A 15,829-nucleotide genomic window follows, 5' to 3' on the forward strand; every position below is an offset into this window, starting at 1 on the left:
CATGAAAAACAAGCTAAACCAGTCATCTTGTTGATAGAGATGGAATTAACATTTTTGTCTCCCACCTATGTATCAAATCAAAGAGCACTGAGCTAATTCAACCTTTCAAGTACGATTTGATATTTCAGATTCCAAACCTTTTCCTGTTTCAATTGCTTATAGGACTTTTAAAATAGTTTTTGTCTATGGAAATATGAAAAATGCTACCAGTTGTTTTTTTCCTTCCTTTCCTCCCTCCCTCCCTTTTTGCTTTCCTCCTTTCCTTTCTCCCTTCCTCATTCCTTCTTTCCTTCCTCTGAGGCTGAGGGTTTAAAGAAATGAATTTTCCTTTCTCATTCTTCTGATTCCTCTGTGCCTGCCATTTTTCCATCATCCTCCTTCCTGTGTTCCTAGGGAAAAAGTAGCAATTGGGTTGGAAGACATGATGCCTGTGTATTTAACATTTTCTCAAATGTGATAATTGGTGATTTTCCTGAGGCTTGCCACAGAAGGCTATTTCAGCACACAGTTTGTTTTTATATTCCAAAGATTCACCAAGAGGCATAAAAGATTAGGAACAGAACTCTTTTAGTCTGCATTCATGCTTTTTCATAACAAAATGGACAGCCCTTTCAGGTGGGTGGGTGGGGGCGATTAATATCATGAAAGAGCAAAAAGGAAGGGAAAAGAGAGTTTTAGAGACAGTATATTCTCCCCAGAAGTCATAGAACATGTACAAATAATGAGAGTTCTGAAAGAAAGACAGACCTGGCTAAGTACCATGTCAAGGAAGTCTGTGATCTCAGGCTAGTAAATATTACCCAGCTCTTTCTGGCTGCCATAATTCAAAACTACAGTGACACTGTAGTAGCTGCAAGTGGTAATCTTGCCTTTGCCCAAAAGGCTAAGAAGAAGACAAAAGCTGGGAGAGATCAGAGAGCATATTGTGTTGAGATAAGAAGGTTATTTCATTTTTCTATGGAAGCTTCATGAAATACTCAGCTTGACCTCTGCTGCTGGATAATGAATTTCAGTGAAGGAAAATGGGGGAGGAGTGAGGAGGTATGGGAGGGGGTAGTGGGATGGAGGAGAATGGGGCCGATGGTCAACATTTCCTGGATCTCCCGGAGCCCAGCTAAAAGAACCGGGCAGAGTCACATTAAACCTGATTGGAAAACTCTGCTTAATACATTAAAGAAACAACTTGCAGAAACATCTACCTCCCTTCCTTCCTCCCCCAAACAGTAATGAGTCCAAATTGCTAATAAAACATAAAAACTCAAAGATGTTATGCACGGGCCATTTTTCTGAGCTGGTTATTTTTTATGTCAGTTTTCCCACAGCTGTGAGCATGCTATAACTATCAACTTACCTAATGCCCCAGTTTAAATGAAACTTAAAAGAATGTATTTAGAAAATTTATAAAGAAGGTTGGGGGAAAAAACAGACAAGCAAGCTCTATCAATTTTTTTCTTTTGGTAAGATAGAGGAGTTTGGGAAGGATATGGGGGGAAAATGACTTGAACCGATAAGTCTCACCAAATAGTGGTTAGAGAACAGATAGAAGATTTATCCCTCTCCTTGCAAAGCCATTCAAAGATTGCGTTCACCCTGAATGGAAAGCAAGACAGAAGTGTGTGGTAGAATCTCATGCATGTTACTATGGTCACGATCTAACTTCTGAGGTTAACTTACCCGAGTAGAATTAAGAGGCAAGTCTAAAACACAAGGAAGAACAAAGTATGTTTCCTACAGCTTAAACATATACAAAATCCCATGCACAGGCCATTGCCCCCATGATGGGTCACATGGTCTAAGCTGTCTAAGGAAATCTACTTTTCGCTGCCTTTTTTCATTTCCGTCTCTCAAAAAATAGTAAACCTTCTTATTTGGAAATGTGTGAAAATTGTTACAAGGGAAAGTTGCCAAACGTTTAGGTAATAAACAAGAAATGCACGTTGTGAAGATGAAACTTGTGTTATACCCAAAATTAGAAATTGAGCTCCATCACTCTGTGGCTCAGCGGCATCATTCAAGCTACAAAACACCTTAGGGATATTTAATGTTCTGTGCCCACCCCTTATAAATGTCTATGACTCAATATCCCCAATGAGTAATGTGGCTGGCAGCGGTACCACCTTCAGCTAAGCTCTCCTAAGCTGAACAGGGCTGGGCTAAGTCGATGTTCTTATGGGAGACCTCCAAAGAAACCCTGAAGGTGTCAGTGATGATTCAGTGGGTAGTTCCCTGCCTTGAGTCAGTCCAAAATCACTTTCTTTCCCTGGTGTTAACGGGTCCTTTACATATGCAGGTGCAGCTCTGTTGAGAATCAGTCCAAAGCCTATTTGCTTTAAAAAAAAAAAAATTTCAAAAAGTCAGGGTAGGAGTGGCCCAAAGAAAGGGAAGAGGAAAAGGAAGAGAGTAAGCAGAAACCAGAGAGAAGTGATCCATGGCAGGCCAGATCCCATTTTAAGAAACTCGCAAGAATGCCCCTAATTGTTTGACTGTCTTGGGGCTTGGTTGTCACAAATTTTGCTTAATCGAGTGGGTCATCAGTGACAAGATTTGGAGATCTGCTTTGATGTGGAGAATGAGACAAGGATTGATGCTGTTGGGATCCTGTGGAAAGTTCTGACTTGCTCCTGAAAGACTCACTGTAAATAAATCCAGAAGATTCGCACAGCCCCATCAAAAAGTTCTCAGATGTGTGGTGTCACTGGGTGGACCCGTTCAGTCCCAGGGTGCACACTGCAGCGCCAACCAGAGCCATCAAGGATTCTAGGCCTTAGTGTGAGCTCCTGTAAGCGCTTAACCTGCCCTTCTAGTAGTTCTAGTTGCTTGAAACTACCATCAAGTTTTCTTGTCTGCAATTAAAATGCTCCTGTGCCCCTTTCTAGAAGCTGCTGTTTTGAGAGTGTTTAAATTCTTAAAGATATAGAATGTTTTGAGGTTTTTTGGAGTAAAAAGCACTTGTTAATATGTAAGAGGAACTGTGGATATATTTCCTTTCTGCAATGAAATATGCTTAGGCTGCTTCTATCTATATTAAACCAAGGATATGAATAAATCTGCCTAAATATTTTCTTTGAGATAGGAATCATTTTCTAAGTAAATGCCATTGGATGATGTAAAAAAAAAAAAAAACAAAGAAAGAAAAGAAGAAAGATGAAACAGTTAAAAAAAAAAAAAACCTTCTCAGTGTTATATAAGAGAAGAATTCGTACTGTTTATTTGTAAACTTGCAAAATATTTCTCAGTTTGCAAATAAAATAAACATTTTTCTATACAATTATTTTTGAGGTCACATCCAGTCTGTCTTCCTAAAATGACAAAGCCCAGGAAACAGAAACAAATATCTATTCAATGGACTTGAAATTAGTCCACGTTTATATTTTTATTGAAGGACGTGTTAGACTTTCAAAAAACTGCTAGTGGTAAGTATTCAGTTCTTATTAATAGATTTTTCTAAACTTTTGCTTTGCCTTTAAAAAGAAGAACAGCTACAGTGTATAAGATAATTAAAAGTTTAAAAACTGCATGTCTGTCTGCATGTCACTTTAAGTTAATCATATGTCTTCTTGCATAATTTCCCAGCCTTGAATATTGCATAGTTGTATATAAAAATAAAACTTTTTCATAAAATGCACTATAGTCAGGTTATATCACATTTTAATCTCTATTAAACTCAACTTGTTTCAGAATTCATTGAGGATATGTAGAGAAAATTCATGAAGTTTCCCTTCCTAGGTCTAATACACGATCTCACTTTATACTGTTCAGTTTTTATTAAATTTCTTTGCTAACTTAATGCTAAAATATATATATGAACACTAATAAAAAGCATATCACATCTTTTCATTATCAGAAAAAAAAATCAGTGCTCTGCATTCAATGTGAGGGGTCACCTCATACATTCCTTTCCATTGTCTGGGTTTTGAAAACATCTCTGGATATGTCAAACTTTATTTATTTTTTATTAATCCTTTTTATTGTATATCTATAACTATACATAATTCTATTATAATTATGCAGATATGAACGTAGAATTATAAAAGTACAAAACAATTGCTATAGCCAGTGATACATATATGTTTTCGCCTAAAGTGTGGCTACAAAAGAAAAAATTACTTATCATCATCTTTAATATAGTAAGGAAAGGAGGACAAAATACAAAAATCAAAACAAAGAAGTTTACAAAGAGTTAGGTTTTCATCTAAACAGAGTTTAGGTGAAAATGGACTTTATTCCAGTTAAAGTAGATAGGAAATAAGCTATTCTTTTTATATTATTTTGATGATATGATTTCAGTCTGTACCAGAAGCAAACTATGTCATTATGCCTCAAGCATTCTAAGGCATTGGCTTTTACCAGTGGGTGAGAGTATGAAGTTTCTTTTCAAATTCAGTGCAGTGCCTACATCCTGGGACTCCTGTTCCCTCTCTCTTTCAGGGTCAGAGCCGTCTTTCTCACTGACCCTCAGCTGCCCAGGCCTTGCCCTTCCGCCCTGCCCTGCCTGGATGTCCCATTTGATGGTACTCTTCCCAGTATGCAACGGGAGAAATGCACCAATACTGAGCACCAGAGATTCTTAGGCAAGAAAGAACATATCTGAGTTGAGGGACTAGAAATGCTTTCTTGAAGTAGAAGGCACTTGACCTGAGCCTTAAAGAAAGGATAGAACCACGAGCCCTGGAAGATGTTTCAAGTAGAGGGAACAGCATGAGTGAAGTTGTGGATGTAGTAAAGATCAGGATATATTAAGAGAAAGCAAACATGTTCAGTTTGGCCCTAGCCAAACCTTGTAGGATACATGTTGGTAAATAGTGACAGATAATTCTAAAAATATAGGATGCAACCAAATAACTGAAAAACACTTCTTTGATTAGAATCGACAGCTTGTTTTTGAGCAAGAGAATAAAATTATGGAAGCCCCATTATGGTGGTATCCTGGAAAAGAAAAATGAGTGAAAAAACTGATGAGGTCTGTAGTTTAGTTAATAGTCTTACCCCGATATTAGTTTCTTAGTTTTGAGAAATGTGCCAGGGTTACATAAGATGTGAACATTAGGGGAAGCTCCGTGAGGGGCATACAGGAAGGCTCTGGTACTATCTTTGCAGCTCTTCTGAAAATAGGAAATTATTTCAAAATAAAAAGAAACAAAACACCACTATGGGACTTTATCTCCAACACCGGGCCCTCACATCAGGGCATCAGGGAATGGTTTGGCTATGGCTACAAGCCAAGCTCCTAGAACAGAAGTAAAGCATTTGTTGTTTTGCTCTAAGCTCTGGAAGTCTGTTTCCTGTGTCAAGAATCTTTGTTTCTGTAATTTCACCTGCTCCTCGGGTCTGCTTCTTCCCGTGCCTGGCTGTAAGGATGTACCTCTCAGCTGGAAGCCGAGGGCTGCTCTGGGACCCAGGCATCAGGCGCCACGGTGCAGTCTCAGCTCCCTGGGGTTTCTTTCCTTGCCTTCTGTACCAGTTTTCCCGCCATGCCCTTCCCCCTTGATGTCATTCTGAATGTTCTCTGCTGCATGTGATAGAAAGTAAACCATTTTTAAGACCAGTTCGCACATAATTTGAAAAGTGCTTATTTGAGTTCACCGCCTTTTAATAGACGATGTTAAGTGTCCATTAAGACCATGTACCTGAGTTTGAGATTCTAAGGGCTACTGTGTTTCTGTCATTGGAAATATTTTCCATAGTCATTAATGCAAACTAAGAGAAGCTGAAAGTGTATCTAAAATTAATATAAACATATTTTGTCCATGAACACTTGCATACAAAGAGTAGGGCATGAGGAAATAGGTAGCTTGTACGAAGTAATCATCCCAAGTTTGTTTTTAATTCCCCGTATCTCTCATGCACCATCTAAAAAGGCTGAAGTACAGATTAATACAAGTTAAAACATCAGAAGTTCATTAATACAGAAGTACACAGGTGTGTGCATATTTACACGGTGTACATGTATTCTTTCCGCCAGTCCATAGCAGCCTGCTTTGTGGATGAAGTTATAATCACATTTCCTACAATAATCTATTACCCAAAAGTGTGCACTAGATTGCTTGAGTCATTTAGTGACATTTATTGTGAAATGAATTCAGACACTTCCTATTTAGAAATATGTTTCCTGCCTTCCATGATCTCTTCTCAAAAAACTGAGGTTCTCTCACCATTTGCTTTAGCATAAGGATCATTTGGATACCACAGGCCGGAGTTAGCTGTTGCTAGCTTCAACAAGAAAAGACCAATCCTCATTTTTCAGATTGTCAGCGGCAAAGCAAGAGATTTTTGGCCTTTATCTCTGTCTCAGGTACTTCTCAAATTCTGGTAGCACTTGAGTTGCTAAGCTGCCAATCAACATGTGAGGGTTCAAACCAAACAGAGAAGCCAAGAAAGAAGAATTGAGCCTTTCAGTTCTTTGTTTTGTTTAACAGTGGCCCCATAGAAAAAGCAACAAGGTGTGGTGGATTAGAGTGTGAATGCATCAATCAACTGTCCGGGTTTGTGACTTGACTCTGCCACATGTCAGCTGTATGACCTTGGGCAAGCTACCTAACCTCTCTGAACTTTCGTTTCCTCATCCGTAAAGGAAGGATAAGCATTGCAGCCAGATGTGCTTTTAGAATTTATTGAGATATTGCAGATTAGTTCTTAGTACATTGCTTGGTATTTAGTAAGGATTTAGTAATTAGCTTTTATTTTTACAGTAATTATTATTACCCTTCCGTACTCTTTCAAAAGTTCAACCATGTACCTCATGCCACTGAACTGCACACTTAAAAAAGATTAAAATTGTAAATTTAATGTTATGTGTATTTTACCACAATAATAATAATTTTAAAAGCCGTAATGAATGAAAAAAAGGTTTCCAACCACCCTAGCCAACCAAATGCGAAAATCACTTTCCAAAATTAAACAACACACATCCAGGAGACCAGACAAGGAGAAAAATTATATTATGGAAAAAAACATTGGACTAAGATGTCAAAAAACCTGTGTTCTTGACCAAGTCATTACACCTTTCTTTCTCCTTGGGAAAAGGTCTAGGAGGATTAAATGAGGTAAACAGCTTGCTTTGTAACACATATAAATTGGCATTTTTGTGGCCAGAGTCCCTACTGCTTTTTATCCACTTCTAAAAACAGATCCAGGATGTTGTAGAGAACTGCAGGAAAAGTGTCCTGTTCATAATGCATTTATTTGGTTACAAAAACACCAGGGCATTTAATAATGAACTATGAAATAGGCTCTGACAAATTCTGATTGACAGAGACTGGCTGTCTTGACTCAGTTAAGGGGAAATGCCCTGGGCCCCAGCTGTTGTTTCCATGGGCCATTTCCAATGCCCCTCGGCTGACATCTTGTTCAGAGCACAGCCTCCCCTCCCAAGAGCCCAAAGCCAAGAACAAATTCAGAGAAATCACTGAATGAGACTCTCCCCACAATCCAGAGATACAAGGCCTCCCAGGGCTGTAATTGAAAGAGCTTTGAGATAGACACAAGGGGGCCTGGAGTGATTTTAAGCTAGCGACACTTTTTAATACTTTAGTTTCTTCACCTGCAAAATGAGCAAAGTTGGATTTTAAAATCTTCATGATCTAACACTCTATGAGGTTGTGTTAACAAAGTCCTTTGAAAATTTTAGGATATTTTTCTGCTTTCCCCCCATTTTCTTCACTTATTTCTTTTCCAGGATACCACCATAGTGGGGCATTCATAATTTTATTCCCTTGCTCAAAAACAAGCTCTCAATTTAAAATAACCATTGTAGCCCTTGGCCTCACCAATTACTTTGGCTCTCTGCACCCCAGCACCCACCCACCCCCATCCCTTCCCTCTAGTGCCCAGTCTAAGTCAGTATAGGCCATCTTCAGAGGAGAGACAGATTTATTTCAACCCAACATTACTACTATTTAGGAAAATTTTGATTTACGTGGAACAGTATAAAGATTTTCATAAAAACATCCACAACTTAGCTTTCAAATTTTTAAAATGTATTATTTGGTTTTTGAAATTTGGGGTGGTGAATTTCTCAAGTCTCTCCATTTGTTTTTCCACCCAGGGCCTCCTGGGTCTGATATAATGGATGTTATCACACATTCCAAAAGGACTTCCGCATTTTAAAACCTGTCCCAGGATACCTGTTTTCTCTGGAAAACGTCTGCTGGAAAGCAGCTCTTAGAAACTATTGAGCAGCCCAGATTCCCAAACCACTCTGGGAGCATCTCAAAGTGGGAAATGCCCTAGAGCTATTAAAATCGCATACATTAGTACAGGTTACTGTTTAAAAACATGTTTTTAGGATTTTCCTTTTAATCTTGCTCCCTAACCTTTGAGACAAAAGAAGGTCTCCATCTAATGCCCATGGGTAATTTCAATTTTATCATTTCTGCTAAGTCTCAAAAATGGTAATGAATAAAGCAGAAGCCCTGGTTGACATGAAATTTATCTCTTGCTAATAAAAACTACAGATATTCACCCGGGTGTTAGAGCCATGTTTTAACCCCCCCCCCCCACCCCTGGAACAGCAATTGTAAAAGGGAAAGGTACCCAGGCAGAGGGTATCTAACAGCTTTTGGCCCCAGGTAGAATTTTTTTAGAGCTCCTTATCTCTTGTTGCTTGCAAAGGAAATCTTCAAATTTTCAGCATTATAAGAATTTCTTTCCTGATATTTACAACCATAGGAGAAAGGGATGGAGTGTCTGCAGGAAGGTGGTAGGGCGAAGGAGGGATTATTCTCTCATTCAACTGACTCTCCATTGCTGTTTAATCTTTTCCTAGGCAGAAAAGTGACTGAGTAGGTGATTTTTAACAAATTCACACTTCTTGCTCATCTGAAGTGACTGTTGTACTAACACTGGCTCCCAGGACTCTTCCCTGCCTCCTTCCTGGTTTTTCTCCCACCTCACCAGCTAATCCTCCTCTGCCTGCCTCTTACTGTAAGTGTCCTTCGTGACTCAGTTCTGAAACTCATGCTGTCTGTGGCTTTCAAGACAGTCAGAATTGATTCCCAATGGATGTCTTCGGCCTGACCGCCCCGCTGAGCTTTGACGTTCCTACCCCTCTGCCTTCCTGATTTCTCCATCTGTATGTCACTAGGCATCTCACATTTCACTTGCCCAGAACAAAACTCTTGACTCTCCCCAAGTCATCTGCAATACCAGTCCTCTTCATCACTGTTAATAGCAACAGCATTTATCCACTTGATTGGGTCAAAAATGCAGAGTCATCCTCAATTCCTCCATTTCCTTGCTCCTGTGGCCAACTCAGGTAGTGCTGCTGGCTCTGCCTCCACCATCTCTCCTGGATCCACCCTCTTCTCACTCACGTTTTCTGCTGCCAGCCTAGGGCAAGCCTCCATCACCATGCAGCCACTATTGCAAAATCTCCTGTTTCCCAAACTTGAATTCCTACTCTCTGACCATCCATTTTCCATACAGCAGTTAATGCAATTTCTTTACAATAAAAATCAGATTATGCCAGTCCCTTCTTTAGACTTTCCAATGGCTTCTCTCAGCCTTAAGATACAATAGAAACTCTTTGTTGTGGCCCGCAAGACGCCTGCCTACCTCTCCCAGGTTCTCTCTCTCTTTCCTCCATGGCCTTCTTTTGTCTGGTGCCAGGAACACACTAAGTCCTTGCCTGCCTTAGGACATTTATCCAGGTTGTTCTCTGACACCTCTTCTTCCGTATCCACACCTACACCTCCATATCTCATTATTCAATTCTCAGGTAAAATGTTGTCTTTTCGGAGAGGACTTCCCTGAACCTCATCTAAAAGACTTCACCACACTCAACGTTCCATCTCATCTCCATGTTAGATTTCCTTTGCAGCAGTTATCACTATCTATAATTATTTATTGGCTTGTTTATTTGTTTATCGTCTCTTTCCTCCCATTAGAATGCTGGCTTCCTGAGGTCTGAGACCTTGTTTGTTATGTTTTCTGCTGTTTCTCTGAAACCTAGAACCAAAGATAAAGCAGCATCCTTATACCAAACAACTTCCTTCCCATCTTCTGCCCTGGTGTCTCCAATACCACACCAGAAGTCCTTATGACTTTGTATTTCCTTGAGTTCTCAGCATATACAATGGAGCAAATGTACCTTTATCAGCTAAAATCTTTTGTGAGATGACTTGAAACCAGTTAAGACTAAAAGGGTGTCAGGAAATGTAGAGAGATATTGAAAGGAGAGACCAGCGAGAAACAAAAGGATCTCAATTTTGCTGAGGTTTGGGCAGGCCAAGAGATATCAGGTTTTGTTAAAATAACAGAAACTTTGACAAATTAAAACAGAGCTACCCCGGGGCCAGCCCCATGGCATAGCGGTTAAGTGCTCGCGCTCAGCTGCTGGCGGCCGGTGTTTGGGTCCCAGGCGTGCACCGAGGCACTGCTTGTCAAGCCATGCTGTGGCGGTGGCCCATATAAAGTGGAGGAAGATGGGCATGGATGTTAGCCCAGGGCCAGTCTTCCTCAGCAAAAACAGGAGGATTGGCATTGATGTTAGCTCACAGCGGATATTCCTCACAAAAAAAAAAAAAACAGAGCTGCCCCAGACTGAGTTGTGGGGCTTCTGGGCTCAAAACCATCTAACTTGGCAAAATTGTGCTACTCTATGCAACCGTGCATTATGGATACTGTTTCACACGCATTTCATTGTGTAAAATGCTCGCACACACAACAGCATTTCAGATTTGAGACAAGGAAGACTCTGGGATTGACTATGAGAAGTCAACAAGAAGGACTTTTTTTTCACCAAATGGAGAAAGCAATTTGCTGGCAATTATAGATTATTTCTAAAAGTATCCAGAACTTTAAAGAGGATTGCTACCCCAAAATTATTTTGTTCAAAGGTTAGAGTCATTCATTCTCCAAGTCTTGGAGGCTTTCCTCTTCTGTCAACATAAAGATTCTCTCAGCAAATGGATGTAAAAAGCTTCAACAAGTGTCAGAATAAAAAGGGCCTGATGGTCCCTGGCTAGCAGGGTAGTAAGTGACCACAGAAATGTTTCAGAGGCCTCTTTGCTTTTGTCATATGCCTCATTATTTTTCATGTTCACTGCCGTTTATCTCTTAGAACATTCTTACCTCCTGTTGCAGCATTATTTTCCCAGAGATTCGGCACCTACCAAGGTTTTTCATTTTGTCTGTTCCCTGGGCTTTTGTGTGGTGTCTGTTTCAATAGCTGTTTCTGTGGTACTGTGACAGTATTAATATGACAGAGAGTTGGTCAAACAGAAATTATACAAGGAGTATCATTGTAATTCAGACATTTAATTCCTACTTAGCAGTAGATGCAGCCATTGATGACTCACAGGTCATGATCCTCATTCCCCTTCATCGGTCACTCTTGTTTTTAAGTCTGTGGATGGCACTTTCTCCTCTCAAGTGCTTATGGTACTTTATAAGGTTAAAAATAAAAGATTTCTGAAAAATTTTTATAACATCCTTTGGAGAAAGTGATGAGTAAAGGACCACAGAGAAGGGGACCCAATGCAGAATTCTGTAGCATTCAGTATATGAACCAAGACCACTGTTGCATGTTCAACTAAATTTCTAGAAGATAACCAAGTTATGCCAAAGATGTGGTGGGTTGGTACCAGGCATACACTCTTCAGTTACCACTAATATTCCTTTCCTGTCCCTGAAGCACCATCCCTGTGATTGTCACATTAGGAGACTGGGAATATTGCAAAGTAAACATCTGGAAGCATTGATAGTAAACATAGGCGAGAGATGCCTTGCTAAACCAGCTACAGGTCAGGAAACCCTAATCTTATCATGGGTCCTGGAGACCATAATTCCATAGACCATTTAGATGGTGTTATGTTACTGTGAACACATATGTTTTATTTCTATCCGTTATAGGCATCCTGTTTTGGAAAAGCCGCTATACTGATTTTTAAAGGCTTGATAATTTTAGGGCAGATTACCATACTTTTTACCTTAAAAAATAAAAGGTAAAAGAAAAGCACAGCTTCTTCAGAGCCTGAACGGCAGGGAAAATACACATGTATTTATGTTTTTCTTTTACTTATTTAATTTAACTTATTTGCTTATAAAATTTCTGTGTCCACAAGATGACCAGCTAGAATTCAGACTTTGTTGAAGTGTGGTCTGTGGATCACTAGCATCAAAATCTCTAGAGAGTTTTGCTTAAAAATACGTATACTTAAGCCCCACCTTGACCATTATAATCTTTGAGGTAGTACCTGGAAATCTGCATTTTAATCTGTTTTCCAGAGAGTCTCAGGTACACCAAATCTGAGAACCACTGAGCTAGAAAAGGACTTAGGTCTGTTGGTTATAGTGCCAGGCTGGGGGTCAGGCTTCAAGGCATTAAGATTCATCTCTATGTGCCTGCTTTTCGTTACCTATAAAAGAGCATAGCTTGAAGTTTAATACAAAGAGAACATGCTTTTTTTCCTGGGGGATTTTTAACCTGGGGTCCATGGTTCAAAGGAGGGTTCACAGTTTTCATGAGACTCCCAAGGAGGATTGTTGCTCAAGAAAGATATGTTCCAACACCAGCTTAAAAGCACGCTGTCCGGTTTGGGTGGGTGCTAAAAGAAAGGAATTGGGCACTCAGATTGGCCCATTTGGTGCTTAAATCTCACTTTCCTTTCCATTTCTATTAATGTCAGAGGAATTCTAAAGTTTATGAAGAAGGAGAAATTTAGAATCTTTTCCTCCCAAACCTAAAGACCTATTGGACATCATAATATCTACTCTCCCTCTCATAGGAATGGCAAGGACAAGACTAAGTTATTTATAAATCATACAGTACTAGACTTCTAGAAAGACAGAAACATATACCAATACATTTGAAAGTGTCATTGTGATCATGTTCTTAAAGTTTAGAGCTGAATTTCAGCATAAGGCAGGATTAACTGCACCTTTCTATGTGGGATTCTGGTGTAAGTACAGACACCACAGTCATGTACAGGCCTGAGAGGGACAGTAGAATGTGGAAGTGGGTTTGGAAACCAAAATATTATGTCAGCAGTTTTCTCTTTCATTTATTCTCTCTTATCAAAACCAACTTTTTAACTCAGGGGTTCTGTTAATAAAAACATAGATAATTTCATTGGGAAGGCCCAAGAGCTTCATGTTTGAGGTTTAAAAAAAATTCCTCTCATCCCTCGAGGCAAAAGTGTTGGAGGGCTCATTCTCCTTGCAGAACCTCCTGAATAAATCAGTGCTGGTGAACTCCTCTGCTCAGGGTAACGAAGGTCAGTTATTAAGCACACACAGCCCTACATCTGGAATCTCTGTGAAAGGAAAAGCAACCACAAATACAATTCCCAAATTTAAGCCTTCCTTTTTTTTCTAATACCCTCAAAACCCCTTCAAGTTCATTCTTACTTTTGTAGGTTTTTTTTTTCATTTAAACATGTTTAACAATGAAAACAGCCAGCAGAGTATATTTTCAGGGCTATTATCTAAACAAATAAGTAATATTTTTCAGAAAACTTTTTTGTGCAACTGCAAAGTATTTGGGGGCAAATATCCAGAAAGCAGACACTCCAATGGTCTGAATTTATAATATGCAAAGGGAAAACATTCCAGATCTGAATTCTCAGCAAATGATGGTCAGGTTCTGGCAGGCGCACATTTTACTCCACGTGAAAGGGGAGACTCAAGTAAGAAGGAGCCTCGGAAACCAGCGGCAGGAGGGCATTAGGAGAGCCTTAGGTGTGAACTTTGCAGTTTTGGTTTAAAGTGTGGCCCCTGATGAGATTTCAGGGTGTGACAGAGAGGTGATGAAGGCCTGGTGAGTGGTGTGAGGCAGGTAACACCATCTTATCACCTGAGAGAGGTGGCCTACATTTCTCACTTTCTGATGCTGTGCCGTAAAAAGGCTCTGTTCTTTCCTACCTATACTCCAAACCTCCTCTTTTGGAAGATCTCTCTGATCAGAATTATGAAGCTCATAAGACCCATATTTCCCATTCTGATTGCCAAGACCCAGGATACTGCTCGCTTCCAGACACACAGATTAACTCAGGGTTATGGATGGTGTTAGTGCACCAATACAAAAGAGTGAGGTGTCATGGTCACATCCCTGACTTTGGCATTAGACAACTTTTAGGTCAAGTCTCAGCTCCACTGTGGCACTTCAGGTTCCTAAATCCCCTGAGTCAGTTTCTCCATCCATAAAATGAGGATAATGAAAGCGCCTACTTTGTAGTGTTACTGAAATGATTAAAAGAATTAACATCTGTGGGTCGTCTAACACAATGCACAGCACAGAATATGTGCTCAATAAACGATGGCTAACGGTGACATATGTTGGCATAAATATATGCACACACATATATACACACACTATTGTAGATGTAGATGTATACATATGTATATATACTCATATATATGTCAATAAGACATATATGATAGTTACAAAACAAGGAAAAAATATCACTTTCCACAGATTCTAACAGAGAGGATAGAGAAGGCCGTTATCTTGATGTTTCACCCAAGCAACAAATATAGTGGGGAAAAAAATAGAATGGCAAGCTAAAGGATATGAAATTGAGAAGAAGGAAAGATTGATGAAAGTGATGCTTCCAAGGAAAAGTCCAGTCCATTGCAGGCATCGCCCCTTTCCCACCAGCTGGCCAGATGGACCCAGAGCTTCTCCCGATACATTTTACTCATCTGCTGGTGCTCGTGAAGTACACAGAGAGTAGTAAGTCTTTACCACCCACGGCCTGGACTAGTGGAGGCATGTGGGGCGCCCACAGCTCCACATTTAAGGAGGCGTTCCCTCTCAGGCTTGGGTAATTGCTGCTCCGTATTTGCATGCCCCGGAGAGTGAGCGCCTCCTTAAATTTTGCACCCTTGGCACCCCATTTGCTTCACTCTAGACTGGCCCATTCACCACATTTTCTCTAAAGGGACAGTGGGAATTCGGTAGATTAACTCTCTTAACTAAGATTATCCACAGATCCTGTGGTAGAGGCCTCATTCTCTCCCTTCACCAGTCACCCACCTCTGCTGAGCAGGATTGCTCCTCTGCCAGTCCAGTTGGGCTACTATGCCGTGTCCTGGCCCGTGAACACCAGAACATGAATTCAGTGCAGTCTGGTAACGCCATTAGGCTCAGATCCTGTGTATACTTCTGCTCGCAAATGCTTGAACCTCCTGTCCTCCACCATTTTTTGTTGTGCTCTTCTTGGAGTCCCACCCCTGCGTTGTAGGGACTGCTGGTTAGAACTGACACCACCATTTTGGGGGGATGAATAAGTCCTGGTGGCAGGCTCCCTTTCCTTCGGGTGCCTTAGCAACCATGCGAGAAGCACTCCAACCAATAGGAGAACGGTCGGTTCCTCTCACCTCCAGTATCAGTTCCCCTGGATGCTTCGTGTAGGAAACTGGTGAGAACAGTCTAGTGTCAGCTGCTCTGATAAAAACCTTGGGGTGCTCATCCTGCATTGCTTCCATTGTGAATCCAGGAAAAGGGGAGCAAGAGGAATCTAAGGCCCTTCAAGAAGAAAGGGCATAGTGCAGAGATGGAGAGGCCAACTGGTAGATTTCCTAGGATTCTCTTATTATTCCAGGTTTTCTAGATGCTCCAGATCTTAAGCAAGCCACAGAAAATGTATGAGTAAGAACACGAAAGGGAAAAATGACTTTTTGGAGGGAAAACATTCAGGGAAAGCTGAGCATGAGCGGCCTGTGCTACCACCACTCCAGGTTCAGTCACATTTCTCAAGGACCTACTGTGTGTGAGTCAGACGCCTGCTAGGTGCTAGGATGCTGGGATGGATAAGCCCAGTCTCTGCCCTGAAGAAGCTAACAACTCCTGAGGAAGATGGGCATGAATAGGTACTTTCCCTAACTGGCT

The 15,829-nt window shown here is 40.5% G+C and overlaps 1 protein-coding gene across 2 annotated transcripts in view; it reads left to right on the plus strand.

The window, feature by feature from the left end:
* Positions 1–15,829, plus strand: part of CREB5 (cAMP responsive element binding protein 5) — a 390,112-nt gene that overhangs the window by 240,675 nt on the left and 133,608 nt on the right. The gene's annotated exons all lie outside the window — the stretch shown is intronic.

This window comes from Diceros bicornis, chromosome 3, assembly GCF_020826845.1.
Source record: "Diceros bicornis minor isolate mBicDic1 chromosome 3, mDicBic1.mat.cur, whole genome shotgun sequence".
Classification (NCBI taxonomy): Eukaryota; Metazoa; Chordata; class Mammalia; order Perissodactyla; family Rhinocerotidae; genus Diceros; species Diceros bicornis.